We start from the raw sequence: 16363 nt of genomic DNA, 5'->3' as shown, positions 1-16363 counted from the left end.
TAACATGGTAAGCAAGTTTGTGAATATTTTAAATTAAAAAAAGTAAAACAAAGTAATAGCAATCCATCTGTCATACAGTGTTATTGTGGCTGCATTCAGCGCACGTGACACACATGACGCGTCACCGTGGAAACAATAAGGGCAAACGTTCTAAAATAATGGTCGCCTTAAAAAAACTCACTCTGGGGGGTCAGTTAGAATATTTTAAACTCACACTTAAAAGGGTTAATATATACATTCAAATGTAATACTAACTAAAAGCATTTATAGCAAAGTTATCATTAGCAGTTAAAAATGTTATACGTTCAGATGAATTTATCTTTAGGACTTTTATTAACCAAATTATTAAACTAATTATATAAAACTATAAAGTCAGTGAACTACAAATTAATTGGTTCTATGCCTTTATTTTGGTATACAAATTTAAAGTATAAAAGTAACTAATTTAAAGTATAAACGTAACTAATTACTAGGGAAAGTAACTATTGCATTAAAAAAATAAAATAAAATATGCCAAATAACTTGAATGCCCCCATTATTAAATGTAAGTCTAAGAATAAATAATTCTTGATCCGACTCGTGACTCATGATGCGCTCTTGCTTATGAAAATTCTCTGTACTGTACAATACGTGTTGGTAGCCATTAAAGAAAATGTAGTTTCATATATATGTTTAAATAGTCCTATGTTATGTTTTAAATTCATTTACTTGATTATGAAAAGTGAACACCATGAGTAAGATGCATCATAAGATGCGCAATATATGGGGAGTCATGGAGTGGGTTAGACATGATTTTGACCACTTCATTAAGTTTTGTTTTATAGAAAGCCTCTCTTTAAAGTGAATTTCGTTTTGTAAAAATTGTATCTTAATTTTAATCAATGTTTCATCAACCAATTGCCTGGATTTAATAAATACGAAGCAAATATAGCTGACAATATAATCATGGCAGGGGCGGGTGCGATCACTGGCGTGTGAACTGGAGCGCGACTTATAGGCTAAAAGAACCGAAACTCTCAGCATATAGGTTGCTTGCCTAGCAGACATGAGAAATATATCTATAGAAAGCTTGAAATAGCTAAAAACGAAAAAGAAATAGGCTACTCTGATTATGTAGCCTAATCCGAATGAAATGTACATTCTCTCTCTAGGCGTGTCCAGTATATGCGGAGATGATGAGAGTCAGCAATGTCAACTTCATCTTTGCAGCTGACACTGATTCAGAAAACATTACTTTATTAATAAACAATTAAAATGTCTCCTTGCTGTGTTTTTGTCATATTCATAATCATTACTTTTGCCGGTTCTTTATGGCAAGCGTTATGCATGCGCTTGAGTGCATAGCCTATATTACATAAACGCTCATTATTAGTTTATTCTCTCTAGTATTTAAGAAATTAAATTTATATAAATGTGATTATTCAATTAATGGCTGAAATGAACAACTACTAGTCGACTAGAAAAACTTATTTCACATATTTTCGGCAGCATGTCACAAAGCGTATTCTGTAAAGCGAAATTGCAAACGAGCAAAAATGTCAATGATTGGAGCTATCACTGCATTTGATAATAATTCTGAGGATTGGGGAACTTATGTGGAAAGAGTGGAGCTATACTGTGTAGCTAATGCCATTGAAAATGATAAGAAAGTGGCTGTTTTGCTGAGCGTGATGGGAGCGAAGACGTATGGACTGCTTTGTAGTCTATTAACCCCTGAAAAGCCAGCTGATAAATCGTTCCAGCAAATTGTGGACATTTTAAATGAACATTTGAACCCCAAACCCTTAGTAATTGCAGAAAGATTCAGATTCCACAAGCGGAACCAAGCTAAAGGAGAAAGCATTTCCGAATACATAGCAGAGTTACGCCGATTGTCAGAGCATTGTCAATTCGGAGCTGGACTGGCAGATGCATTAAGAGACAGGCTTGTGTGCGGAATGCATAATGAAAGTACACAAAAAAGACTGCTGACAGAAAAAGATTTGACACTCGATTGTGCACTGAACATAGCAATATCCATGGAGACCGCAGCAAAAGATGCATTAGAATTGCAACAAAAATCAATGAAATGTGCGACAAATAAACTGTCACTGAAATCGGAAAGAAAACAGAAATGTTATCGTTGTGGAAAAATGTCTCATGATGTGAATGACTGCTGGTTCAAGGATAAAGAGTGTAGAAGGTAAAAAGTCATAAAAAGGGGCACATCGAGAGAGTATGCAAAACGTCTCGGGTTACGGATGTAACCCTGGTTCCCTGAGTAAGGGAACGAGATGCTGCGTGAAACGCATTGGGAACCTTCTGCGTGATATCGTCATTGAAGCACTCCTGTATCCAACCAATCGTGTAACGAGACGTCAGAGGCGGGTGACGTCACGGACCAGGAAACTATAAAGCATGCCCGGATGCAGAGAACGCTAGCTTCTGTGGAAAATCTGAAGCAAGCACTCGCAAGCATGCAGGGGTACGGCGAGAGACGCAGCGTCTCGTTCCCTTACTCAGGGAACCAGGGTTACATCCGTAACCCGAGACGTTCCCTTTCGTGGGAACTATCGACGCTGCGTGAAACGCATTGGGAACGCAATCCCAACTGTGCCGTACTTCAAATGCTTGCTATGTTAGCTCGACAGTACGGAGGACCCCGGAGTGGAGCCCACATCAAGGTTATAATATTTGATAAATGTGTGCTAGTTTGACCATCCAGCTGCATCACAAACGTCACTCATAGAGACGCCAGACATCAAAGCTTTCGATGCTGCCATACCCCTTGTGGAATGAGCGCGGACGTTAAAAGGAGAGGACTGTCCGACTGCTTTATATGCAAGTGAGATGGCCTCAACCACCCACTTGCTCATCCTCTGCTTGGACGCCGGTCCACCTTTATTAGGAGAACCGTAACAGACGAACAATTGCTCTGTTTTACGCCACAGGGCAGCTCTGTGGACATAAGCGTCCAAAGCCCTCACTGGGCAAAGCAGATTTAGTTTTTCCTGATCCGAAGATATAAATGGAGGATGCTCTCACCATTCCAGGAGCGAACTCCAGATATGAGGGGGCCACTGAAAGGGCCTGAAGATCTCCAATTTTTTTTAGAGAAGTAATAGCAAGTAAAAATATCGTCTTTAAAGTCAGAAACTTTACAGACACCTCCTCCAGTGGTTCAAAGGGTGCCTCAGCTAACCCACGTAGAACCACTGATAAGTCCCAGACCGGGGTCCTTGTGCGCACTGGAGGCCTCAGCCTCAGTGTACCACGGAGGAAGCGTGACACGAGGGGGTCTCGACCAACCGAGGAATCCCCCCAACATGATAGGCTGATATAGCCGCAACATAAACCTTCAAGGTTGAATAAGATAAGCCCTCCGAGAATTTTTCTTGGAGAAAAGATAGCACAAAGCTGATAGGAGCACGGACAGGGTCCATTTCATGTTGTCTACACCAGGTAGAGAATAAATTCCACTTATAAGAGTAAAGCTTCCTCGTGGAGGGAGCCCTGGAGCTAAGTATGGTCTCAACAACCTCAGATGAGAGACCAGCCTCTATGAACCTGTCCCCCTCAGAGGCCAGGCCCATAGTTTCCATAGTTCTGGGCGGGGATGTATTATCGCGCCGCCCGCCTGAGATAGAAGATCCCGTCTCAAGGGGAGCTCCATCGGAGTGCCGTCTATCATGGACACCAAGTCCGAGAACCATATTCGGGTCGGCCAGTATGGGGCCACCAGTATCAGGCTGACTACTTCCTGGCGTACTTTCTCCAGGACTCGTGGGAGCAGAGTAAATGCGTACAGATGTAGCCTCGGCCACGTCTATACCATGGCATCCAGACCCAGGGGTGCTGGATGCGTGAGGGAGTACCAGAGCGGACACTGGGTTGACTCTCCCGAAGCAAACAGGTCTACTTGTGCCTGACCAAAGTTTTTCCAAATGAGATCCACCACTTCTGGATGGAGTCTCCACTCCCCGGGCCTCGGCCCCTGCCTCGACAGGGCGTCTGCCCCCACATTCTGACTCCCGGGGATATAGGCTGCCTTCAACGAAAGCAGCTTCCCCTGAGACCACAGGAGGATCCGACGGGCCAAGTAATTTAGTTGGCGAGACCGTAGACCCCCCTGATGGTTTATATAAGAGACCACTGACATATTGTCTGTGCGGACCAGCACATGATGGTCTCTCAGGTCTGGGAGAAAGTGTTTTAGTGCTAGAAACACCGCCATCATCTCCAGCCGATTTATATGCCAGGAGAGTTGATGGTCCTCCCAAAGACCCTGAGCTGAGCGACCGCTCATGATCGCTCCCCAGCCCGTGAGGGAAGCGTCTGTCGTAAGCATTGCGCGACGACCAGAGGCTCCCAACGCGGGACCCTGGGACAGGAACCAGGGGTCTTTCCACACGGCTAGAGCACGAAGGCATCGCCGTGTGACTTTGATCATTCGAAAAGGGTTCCCCCTCTGGGAAAACCCCCTGGTCCTGAGCCACCACTGTAGGGGTCTCATATGCAGGAGGCCAAAAGGAATTATGTTGGACGCAGCTGCCATTAGACCCAACAGTTTCTGAAACTGTTTCACAGTGAGAGACTGGCCTAACTTCACCCCTTTTACGGCTGACAGAACAGAGCTCACACGGGCAGGAGTCAGACGTGCCCGCATTGTTGTGGATTCCCATATAACACCTAGATAATTGGTGGTCTGAGCCGGTATCAGCACACTCTTCTTGGCATTGAGCCTCAGCCCAAGCCTTTTCATGTGAGACAGAACAACATCTCGATGTTGAACTGCTTGTTGCTCTGAGCGAGCTAGAATCAACCAATCGTCGATATAATTCAGTATGCGAATGCCCTGGAGTCTCAAAGGAGCCAGGGCTGCATCCACACACTTCGTGAATGTGCGGGGTGATAATGATAGGCCAAACGGAAGAACCTTGTACTGGTAAGCTTCGCCCCCGAAAGCAAACCTGAGGAACTTCCAATGAGAAGGATGGATGGACACATGAAAGTATGCATCTTTCAAGTCTATCGTCACAAACCAGTCCTCGGACCTGATTTGGGGAATGATCTATTTGAGTGTAAGCATCTTGAATTTCAGTTTTTGTACAGACCGATTTAACACCCGTAAATCTATGATAGGACGAAGTCTCCCATCCTTCTTTGGAACTATGAAGTAGCGGCTGTAAAAACCTGACAGCTTGCTGGGAGGAGGAACCCTTTCTATAGCTCCTTTTTGCAAAAGTGTCATAACTTCCTGTTCCATAACCAGAGACTGCTCGGGGGTCACCACTGTGGGAAGGACCCCATTGAATCTGGGCGGGCGAGACCCGAACTGAATTCTGTACCCCTTTTCTATCATGAGCAGCACCCAATTTGATATATTCGGTAGAGTTTTCCATTCTTCCAGAAAATCTACTAAGGGAACCAGTCTCTCGAGACTGGCCTCTGGTGTTTTTTGAGCACTTGGCTCGGCGCTCTGAAACGGCGTGCCGGCAGAAGTCAGCCGAATCAAGTGCAGGCCAACCCTCCTCGGAGGATTGGTGGGGACCCGACGCACACTGGATAGTAAAGATAGCATGGTCCCCGGAGGGCGCTGGATGGAAGCGGGGGCCAGGTGTTTCAACACCACGCTTCCTCCAGACGGGGGCCGCCCTCCTGGGTCCTGATCCACAGACATCAGGATCGCTTTTTAGAAGCCTTCCGCGCCACAATAACAGCCCGCAGGTCTGTCTTGGGCTGAGAAGGCTTCTGTGCAGCTTCGCCCCTGTCCCCAGAATCTACGTGGGGGAGCACGGGCGGCCACACTGATTTTTTGTTGCGCTCTGTGGTGCGCTGAGGAGCTCGTTGCGGGCCGAGACTGCTCCCGCTCAACAGTCTCGGCGGGGATTTTAGACCGGCGGGGGAGGAACCTCTGAAACGCCGCAGATTGTTTCTTGGTCTCCTGGAACCTCTCGACAACAGTTGTGACTGCGTCACCGAAGAGGCCCGCAGGAGACAGCGGCACGTCCATAAGGGCAGACTTATCTCTGTCCCTTATGTCGGAGAGGTTCAGCCACAAGTGCCTCTCCGTGGCCACCAGGGCTGCCATAGAACGGCCCACTTCTTTAACCGTCTCCTTGGTGGCACGGAGAGCCAGGTCTGTCGCCATGCGCAGTTCCTGGATGCACTCAAAAGTGGCCTCCCCGCTGGTATCAATTTCCCCCAGCACTTCAGCTTGATAAGCTTGCAGCAGCGCCATGGTGTGAAGACACGCTGCTGCCTGCCCTGCTGCCGCATAAGCTTTGCCCACCAAGGAAGATGTAGTCTTAAGGGGCTTGGTGGGCAACGTCGGTGCTTTTAAGGACGATGCCGACTCGGGTGAGAGATAGCCCGCGAGCGTCTCTTCAACCCGGGGCATCGCCGCATAACCACACTGTTTCAGCCCCACGATATTGCTATAGACCGAGGTCTGGGGGCTGAACACTCTGTGTTGGACCGGTCTATTCCAAGATCTAGACACCTCAGTGTGTAGATCCGGAAAGAACGGTAAGCACCGACGTGGAGGTAATGACCGCGCGGGGAGAAAGCGCTCATCGAGTTTGCTTTTGGGTTTTACATCTCCCCGCTCTGCTTCTGGCCAGCTAATATTTAATTTGGCAACAGCTCTGGCCACTACCTCCATGAGCTCCTCATCTGCAGAGGAAGAGGATGGCGGTTCCTCATCCGCTGCTTCGACACTCATCACATCAACATCCTCAGATGAAGACAGATGAAGTGCCGATGTCTCTCCCCGAGGGGAAGAAACCGCTGGGCGTGCTTCCACCACGGCAGGAGAGACAGTGGGTCTGGCAGCTAAAGGGAGAGATAGGGCGGGGCCCGTCTCAACCCCCGCTGCCAGATCCATTTGTGAACCACACAAATGGAGCCTTCGCTCTGCCTCGGCAGCAGCGGGACCCGATCCGCGGGGAACACCAACCGAGGCACCCTCCGCTCTGTCAAAGAGTGCCCGGCGAGATCGCAGCACTCTGAGGGTGAGCCTTTCGCAATGCACGCAGACAGCTCCCTCGAGAGCTGCCTGCGCGTGCTCAACCCCCAGGCAAATAACACACATATCGTGTGTATCCCCGTCAGGGATAAAGCGAGTGCAGGGATGGACACACTTCCTGAATCGCTTGCTGCTTTCATCCGTCATTTCTTTATATATATTCGTGTCTTATGAGGTGTATGTATGTATGTATGTTGAAACTCTTGTCCTCAGACAAAGAGAGATAAATCACAAACAATAAGACGCACAACATCTTAGACACACACACACTTGTTGCTGCAGCTCTTGTCCTCAGACGAAGAGTGAGACCAATAATATATATATGGACAGACAACAATAAATAAGACACACGGGATAACATAGAGTGCTTGCTGAAGATAACAGAAGCTAGCGTTCTCTGCATCCGGGCATGCTTTATAGTTTCCTGGTCCGTGACGTCACCCGCCTCTGACGTCTCGTTACACGATGGTTGGATACTGGAGTGCTTCAATGACGATATCACGCAGAAGGTTCCCAATGCGTTTCACGCAGCGTCGATAGTTCCCACGAAAGGGAACGGAAAAACAGAAGATACACAAAGACAGAACGCACAAAGTGAAACGTAAATCCACCACTGTACATCAAGTAACTGAAAATGAAGCGATACTGATGATTCAGATACTGATGATCTCTCATGTCTGGAACTGTACAATATTAAGGAGACAGATCGAAGAGTTATTTGGCTCACACCAGAAGTGTCAGGAGTTAAACTCAAAATGGAGTTAGACACAGGATCTGCCTTATCGGTCATCTCAGCTGCTGATTACAAACGACTGTTTTCAAAAATACCACTGCAAAAGACATCAGTGATATTAACCCTCAGGGGTCTGAGGATTTTTGGGGCCCTGGAGAAGTTTTGACATGCCCTGACATTTGTGCTTTTTTCAGTTGTTCATAAACATATTAATGGAAAAAGTGTCATTACACTGTATTCAGCACAAACTAGGCTACCATAATATATGTCACAGACACGTCAGGTTCCACCTCACTCCCTTACCCACGCACTCAATCACCGGAATACTGATCACCGCCACCTGAAGCTCATCATCACAATCATCAGCCACGCTACTTAAACCCCACACTCACACACACACATTGTCCGGTCTCGTTCGTTGTACAACCTGTTGTATGCTTACCTCAAGGACTCCCAAAGTGATACTTACCAGTCTTCATCATCTCCTTCGTCTCCATCGTCTCCTGCTCTCCTCGTGTTCCTACCTGCCTGTGTGTGTGAGTGTTCCGGTCTGCCAGCTCCAGCATCTCCTCCTGCAGCACAAAGAAAAGGACAGTATTACCTCTCATTCATCTCCAAGATCATCATTACCACCATTCTACTTACCTGTTGCTCTGCTGATTGTATCAATAAACATCCAAACTGCTTTTATCTCTGCTTCCGGTGTCTCTGTTGTAACAGAAGACCGGACCATAACAGCTATCCATCAGCATGAGCCATAATGACCCATTTCAAGAGCTCGTGGACGCATTGCGCCGAGCACTCACTCCTCAACCACCGTCACCGTCACCAGCACCCACTGCCGCTGCTGCCTCTGCACCCACCATCACCGCTGCTTCACCTGTGTTCACCGCCAGTCCCATGGCCAAACCAGCACCCTACTCAGGATCGGCGGAGGACTGCAGCGGATTTCTCCTGCAGTGTGAGTTGGTCCTGGAGATGCAGCCGCACCTCTACCCCACCGACACGGCGAAAATACCGTTCATAATTTCCAAACTGCAAGGTAAGGCCCTTCAATGGGCGGATTCCCTCTGGACTCAAAAAGGCTCAGTCGTGAAATCCTATGCTGCTTTTGTTTCCCACTTCAGAGAAGTCTTCGGAAAACCCTTGGCTGATTCTTCAACTGGTGAGAAATTGTATAATTTAAAACAAGGAAATAAGACTGTTAACGATTATGCCTTGCAGTTCAGAACGCTCGCCGCAACCAGCGGATGGAATGAACAAGCCCTCATCACCACCTTTCGACAAGGTTTGGAGCCTAATGTGCGGTTGCATCTCGCTGCATACGAGGACTCCCTAGGACTCGAATGATTCATCCAGCTCGCCATCCGTGTGGGTTCTCGTATGCAGTCGTGTCTCTTAGAGCACCAGGGCCAGCCACTGACCACCACTCTCCTCCGTCGGTCCGAACCCGTCAGCTCCCCAGAACCAGCCACCGAGCCCATGCAAGTGGATAACTCCCGTTTGTCTCCAGCAGAAAGACAGAGAAGGCTGACCCTGAATCTTTGCTTATATTGTGGATCTCCTGGGCATGTCATCTCCACATGCCCAACCCGTCCTCCTCGGCCCGTGGTGAGTGCTATCATTCCCTCTATCCAAAAAATGAAACCACTCACTACTATAGTAAACCTTACTGCTGCTAATGCTTCCGTTCCAGTGGTGGCGCTCCTCGATTCAGGGTCATTAGGAAACTTCATCTCCGGCTCCCTCTGTCGACACCTCGGGCTCAAGACTTCGCCTTCTCCGACTAACTACCAGGTCCACTCCATTACGGGCAAACCCCTGAGCCGTAAACTTATTCGGCGTGTTACTGGACCCCTTCAACTGCAAGTGGGGATCTTCCATACCGAGTACATCCATCTGCTGGTTCTGGAGGAGTCCACCGCTGACGTGGTTCTAGGGCGCCCGTGGTTGAAACTCCACAATCCTACCATCTCCTGGCGCACGGGCGAAGTCCTGAAGTGGGGCGACCACTGCTTCTCCGGCTGTTTCCCTGAACTTCCTGTTCCAAGATCTCCTCTCTCCAAGAACCTCTCCATCAATGCTACCTCCATCAAAAGTCCTGTGGAAAAGCGCTCCGTTGATGTTCCACCCGACTACGTCCCCTTCAGTGACGTCTTCTGCCCGCAACGCGCCTCCAAGCTTCCTCCACACCGGCCATGGGACTGTGCCATCAATCTGTTACCGGGTGAGCCAGTGCCTAGGGGACGCATCTACCCCCTATCAGTACCGGAGGAGAAGGCCATGGAGGAATACATCAAAGAGGCCCTTAACCAAGGATACATCCGCCCGTCTACTTCCCCTGCTGCTTCAAGCTTCTTCTTCGTGGCCAAGAAGGACGGAGGCTTGCGGCCTTGCATCGATTACCGCTCATTAAACAAGATAACTGTGAAATTCCGGTACCCACTTCCCCTCGTCCCAGCGGCCCTGGAACATCTCCGCGGTGCCACTGTGTTCACCAAGCTGGACCTCCGCAGCGCGTATAACCTCATCCGGATACGCGAGGGGGACGAGTGGAAGACCGCCTTCGTCACGCCCACCGGCCACTATGAATATCTGGTTATGCCGTATGGCCTGGTCAACGCCCCGCTCAACCCGGCGGAGGTGAACTATGATATCGGGGACCGTGAACTCCTGGCTGTCAAACTCGCCCTTGAGGAGTGGAGGCATTGGTTGGAGGGAGCAAACCACCCATTCCAAGTTCTAACTGACCATAAAAACCTTGAGTATCTGAAAGCTGCCAAACGACTCAACCCTCGCCAAGCCCGGTGGGCAATGTTCTTTTCAAGATTTAACTTCTCCATTTCATACCGCCCTGGTTCCAAGAATCTCAAAGCCGATGCTCTCTCACGTCTCCACGCTCCCGAGGAAAAGAATGATGATCCCGAAACTATCCTGCCTGAGTCAATCTTCATGAGCCCCATCGAATGGTCAGAAGAGACCTTACCCTCCTCCAATGCCTCCTCACGCACTCCGCCGGGTTGTCCCCAGGGCTTGCGTTACATCACCAGGACACGACGCACTCCACTTCTGCACTCCGTTCACTCATCACTTGGCACTGGTCACCCGGGGGTCAATGAGACCCTCTCGCTGCTCAAACAGCGCTTCTGGTGGCCAAACATGGCCAGCGACGTCAGAAGGTACGTGCAGGGCTGCAGGGAGTGCGCCATCTCCAAGAGCCCACGCCATCTTCCAGCCGGCAAGCTCAATCCTCTGCCCATTCCTGAGAGACCCTGGTCACACCTGGGAGTGGACTTCGTCACTGATCTCCCCGAGTCTGATGGTCACACCTGTATTCTGGTCGTCGTAGACCGTTTCTCCAAAGCCTGCCGTCTGATCCCCCTGGAAGGTCTACCTACTGCCATGGCCACAGCTGAATTAATGTTCAACCATGTCTTCCGTCATTATGGAATCCCCGAGGACATAGTCTCTGACAGAGGACCTCAATTTGTCTCTCGAGTCTGGAAGGCATTCTTCTCCCTCCTGGGTGTGACCGTCAGCCTATCGTCTGGATACCATCCTCAGTCGAACGGGCAGATGGAACGGAAGATCCAGGAGATCGGCCGCTTCCTGCGTACCTTCTGTCACGGCCACCAGACTCCTGGAACCAGTACCTGGGTTGGGCCGAGTACGCCCAGAACTCCCTCCATCAAGCCACAACTGGATTAACACCCTTCCAATGCGTACTCAGCTTCCAACCCCCACTGTTCCCCTGGGACGGGGAACCCTCCAACGTTCCAGCAGTCGACTACTGGTTCCGGGAGAGCGAGAGGGTATGGGACTCAGCTCACCACCAGCTGCAGAGAGCCCTGCGCAGGCGCAAGATGACAGCTGACCTTCGGCGCTCCCACGCTCCAACCTACCAACCGGGGCAGAAGGTCTGGCTGTCCACCAGAGACATCAGGATGCACCTGCCCTGCAAGAAGCTGAGTCCCCGCTTCATTGGCCCGTTCACCATCCTTCGACAGATCAACCCCGTCACCTACCGGTTACAACTTCCTGCACAGTACAAAAGAATTCATCCCACCTTCCATGTGTCACTATTAAAACCTCACCACCCTTCTGTTCTTCCTTCCACAGAACCTGACGTGGCAGCCGCCGAGCCCCCCCTTCCACTCATCCTGGACGATGGAACTGCCTACATGGTGCGAGAGATCCTGGACTCCCGGCGCCGTGGTGGTCTCTTAGAATATCTGGTGGATTGGGAAGGCCATGGCCCCGAAGAACGCTCATGGGTCCCCAAGAATGATATCCTTGATCCTACTCTGTTACAGACTTTCCACACCAACCACCCAGACAGACCTGCCCCACGACCTCGAGGACGACCACCACGACGTCGGGGTCCTCGGCCCTCAGGAGCGGGCCGTGGGAGGGGGGGTACTGTCACAGACACGTCAGGTTCCACCTCACTCCCTTACCCACGCACTCAATCACCGGAATACTGATCACCGCCACCTGAAGCTCATCATCACAATCATCAGCCACGTTACTTAAACCCCACACTCACACACACACATTGTCCGGTCTCGTTCGTTGTACCATGTATGCTTACCTCAAGGACTCCCAAAGTGATACTTACCAGTCTTCATCATCTCCTTCGTCTCCATCGTCTCCTGCTCTCCTCGTGTTCCTACCTGCCTGTGTGTGTGAGTGTTCCGGTCTGCCAGCTCCAGCATCTCCTCCTGCAGCACAAAGAAAAGGACAGTATTACCTCTCATTCATCTCCAAGATCATCATTACCACCATTCTACTTACCTGTTGCTCTGCTGATTGTATCAATAAACATCCAAACTGCTTTTATCTCTGCTTCTGGTGTCTCTGTTGTAACAATATATGAGGAACATGTATGTACATGTTTGTATTTTTGAAGGAATAATGTTTATGCGTGGTTATTGAAAAAACAAAAAACTTAAGTCACTGAAATAAGGCCAAAAAATATATATTAAATCTGTGTTCATAAGACTTCTGGGTATTGGAGGTTGTAGACTAGAGTTTTTGCTTCAGAATGAAGTCAAAATTATCCTTCCTACTCCTTCATATAAAACAATAGAGAGATTTAAATTTTCTAAGACACTTTTGGTCAAGAAACACAGTATGCATGGAGGCGTGAATCCTCATGTATAATGGATGATTCTCACCTGAGAAGACAAAAGAATTGAATAATAATGACCTGAAATGACTTGCATATTAATGAGGCCTTTCAGTCAGGTAGGCTGTGAAAAAACCCTCTGTGATCATGCTGATAACAGGATTAAAGTCCACTCAGGACAAAAAAAACATGATTTTTGTGATCTCATGCATGCACGTATTATTGCACATGATATGAAGAAAATTTTGTATAGGCCTATGTTAAATTACACTACCAGTCAAAAGATTGAACACATTGCCATTATAATGTTTTTAAAAGAAGTCTCAAGTCTCTAACCAAATAATGGTTTTCTATTTTAATATACTTTAAAATATAATGTATTTCTGTGATGCAAAGCGTCTGAACATTCCTACCTCTAGGGCATTTCATATAGGCTACTATATTTGTTATATTATAGAGCCTAAATGTTGATGTGCAGTTGACAAACTATAAATCATTAAAAAGATCTAAGACTCAAGCTCCACATTTTGACTCTTAAAATCTTATATTGACCATAATTTTTTAATATGCTTAAAAGCATACACATTTGGAGAAATATTGATGGATTCTCATATGTTTATATCAATTTTCTATACAGAGGAGTAATATTTATTATTCTATATTTATTGTCATCATTATGAGCGCTGGATGCTGTGTTTTTAATTCATACTTCAGCCGGAGGGCGCTCTGCCCCTTTTGTCCACAAATGCCTCAGTAAAAGAAGAGGCATATCATGTGACAATCAAGGAACTAACAGAGGCAAGAGATCGCTAAATATGGCTATTCAAAACACTTTTAAAGACAATAAATACACGATTGAGACGATGAATGCATGTATTGACTGAATTTCCGTCTGAATAGCGCTCGCTCCGTGGGCGTGGCCGCATTAGCGGATAATGAGCTGAATCACAGACTTCTGACATGGCTCTCTTTTCATACAGATTACATAAACACAGAAGGTTTGTTTTCGATTTGACTTATATGTTTTAAAACCTGACATCTTAACGTTTTTTTAGACATAAGTGTAATTTTTTTGTGATTAGTATTCACTAAGTTACAGTTCATTTTCTGAGAACTATCAGATTGGACTTCATTCAGAGAGAGACGAGAGATCACGCATCATGTTAGTTTTCTTTATTTTACAAAAAGCACAACATTTTGTTTTTACTCTGAGTGTACACAAATGAAAGAAGATATTCCACAGATTAAAATGGTGTATAACTCTTAATTGTATGTGCAACATTGACAGAGTATTTTGAGTCTCTTTCACACTGATAAGAAAAAAACCACGGTGGTATCGCCGGCGATACCCTCAGACCTCAGAGTGTTAAAGACTTAAACTGGTGAAAAAGTGTCTCCGAAAGGAAAATTACCAGTAACTGTGAAGTACAAAGAAAATCAGCAACAGCTCAACCTGTACGTTTTGGAAAATGGAGGGCCTGCATTGTTTGGACGTGAGTGGCTGAGGAAAATACCTCTGGACTGGCACACAATAAAAAACTTGAGTGTGTCCCAGCAAATTACAAACAAAGAGACACAAATGACTTTAACGCAAATTGTACAAAATGCAGAACCTGTGTTTCAGAAAGGAATAGGAACACTTAAAGGGATAAAAGGGAATCTGGAGCTGAAAGAAGACACTTCTCCAAAATTCTTTAAAGCCCGCCCAGTCCCCTATGCAATTTGTCCTAAGGTGGAGGTGGAGCTGGATCATTTGGAAAAAACAGGAATCCTGACTAAAATCGAACGGAGTGAATGGGCAACGCCCATAGTACCAGTGATCAAAAAGGGGAAAACAGGGGATGTGCGTATTTGTGGGGACTTTAAAGTGACTATTAATCCAGCTCTTCATGCAGTACAGTATCCCCTGCCACGCATTGAAGATATTTTCGCATCCTTGTCTGGTGGTGAACACTTTTCAAAAATTGACTTGGCCCAAGCTTACCTCCAAATGGAGATGGACGAGCAATCCAAGAAATTCTTGACCATCAACACACATTAAGGGCTCTATCAGTACAACCGTCTTGTCTGTGGAATCGCATCAGCCCCTGCCTTGTGGCAAAGAGCAATGGACCAGGTGCTACAGGGCATCCCGAGAACGCAGTGTTACCTGGACGATATCATTGTGACAGGGAAGGATGATGCAGATCACCTCCAGAACTTACAATGGGTGCTGACTCAACTGCTTGAGTATGGACTAAGAGCTAACCAAGAAAAATGTGAGTTTTTCAAGTCTCGGATTTCTTATTGTGGTCATGTGATAGACAAAGATGGTCTACACAAGTCACAGGACAAAATTGAAGCTGTGTTAAATGCACCACACCCACAGAATGTCTCTACTTCGATCATATCTCGGACTTGTGAACTACTACCACAAATTTCTTCCAAACCTCTCGACTGTGCTACATCCATTGAATGCACTATTGCAAACAAGAACACAGTGGAAATGGTCAGACAGTTGCAAACAAGCTTTCCAAAAGACCAAGATGCTCATAACTTCTGATGTAGTGCTGACACATTTTAACCCATCCATACCTATCAGGCTGGCATGCGATGCGTCGCCGTATGGAATTGGTGCTGTGCTGTCACACAAGTTTCCAGAAGGCACAGAAAAACCGATAGCCTTCGCATCGAGATCACTAACGGCAACAGAACGTAACTATGCATAAATAGACCGAGAAGCACTTAGTCTGGTGTGGGGTGTAAAAAAGTTTCACCATTATCTATATGGTCAAAGGTTTACCCTGATCACAGACCATCAGCCTTTGGTCTCGATCTTCAACGTGCAGAAGGGTGTCTCAGTTATGGCCTCGGCTAGGCTGCAGCATTGGTCACTCTTCTTGGGTGCTCACCAATATGATATTGAGTACAAAGGCACCAAACTACACGGTAACGCGGATGGCTTGTCACGTCTTCCACTAAAGTCGACAGAAGAGTCACATAGTAAAGATCCAGCTGATGTGTTTCACACCACAATTGTGAGTCAGTTACCTGTAACAAATGCCACTATTCAGAGAGAAACCCGTAACGACCCGACATTGTCCAAAGTCTATGACATTAAAGTACTTGGATGGCCAGCACATGGTAATTCACTGTATGCAGCATTCTCAGCGAGGAGAGAACAGCTTTCCGTGTGTCAAGGAACACTGATGTGTGGATTAAGAGTTGTCATTCCCTCCAAATTGCGCAGTAAGATGTTGGACACCTTGCACAAAGGACATTTGGACACTGTAAAAATGAAGAATCTTGCACGTAGTTATATGTGGTGGCCAGGAATCGATAAGCAGATTGAGGATCTGGCAAAGGCTTGTCCTGGATGTCAAAGGACCCAGAACTCTCCACCATTAGCTCCTTTGCATCCCTGGGAATGGCTGTCAACACCATAGCAACGAGTGCATGTTGACTTTGCTGGACAATTCAAGGACTCCATGTTCTTGATCGCCGTGGACGCGCATTC

General features: G+C 47.4%; 1 protein-coding gene across 2 annotated transcripts in view; it reads right to left on the bottom strand.

Annotated features, from left to right (window-relative positions):
- Nucleotides 1–16363, bottom strand: part of plxdc1 (plexin domain containing 1) — a 448642-nt gene that overhangs the window by 212780 nt on the left and 219499 nt on the right. The window lies entirely within an intron of this gene.

Source organism: Megalobrama amblycephala, linkage group LG20 (assembly GCF_018812025.1).
Source record: "Megalobrama amblycephala isolate DHTTF-2021 linkage group LG20, ASM1881202v1, whole genome shotgun sequence".
NCBI classification, from domain to species: domain Eukaryota; kingdom Metazoa; phylum Chordata; class Actinopteri; order Cypriniformes; family Xenocyprididae; genus Megalobrama; species Megalobrama amblycephala.
The sequence above is the reverse complement of the archived record's forward strand: the minus strand, read 5'-3'. Positions and strand labels throughout refer to the sequence as shown.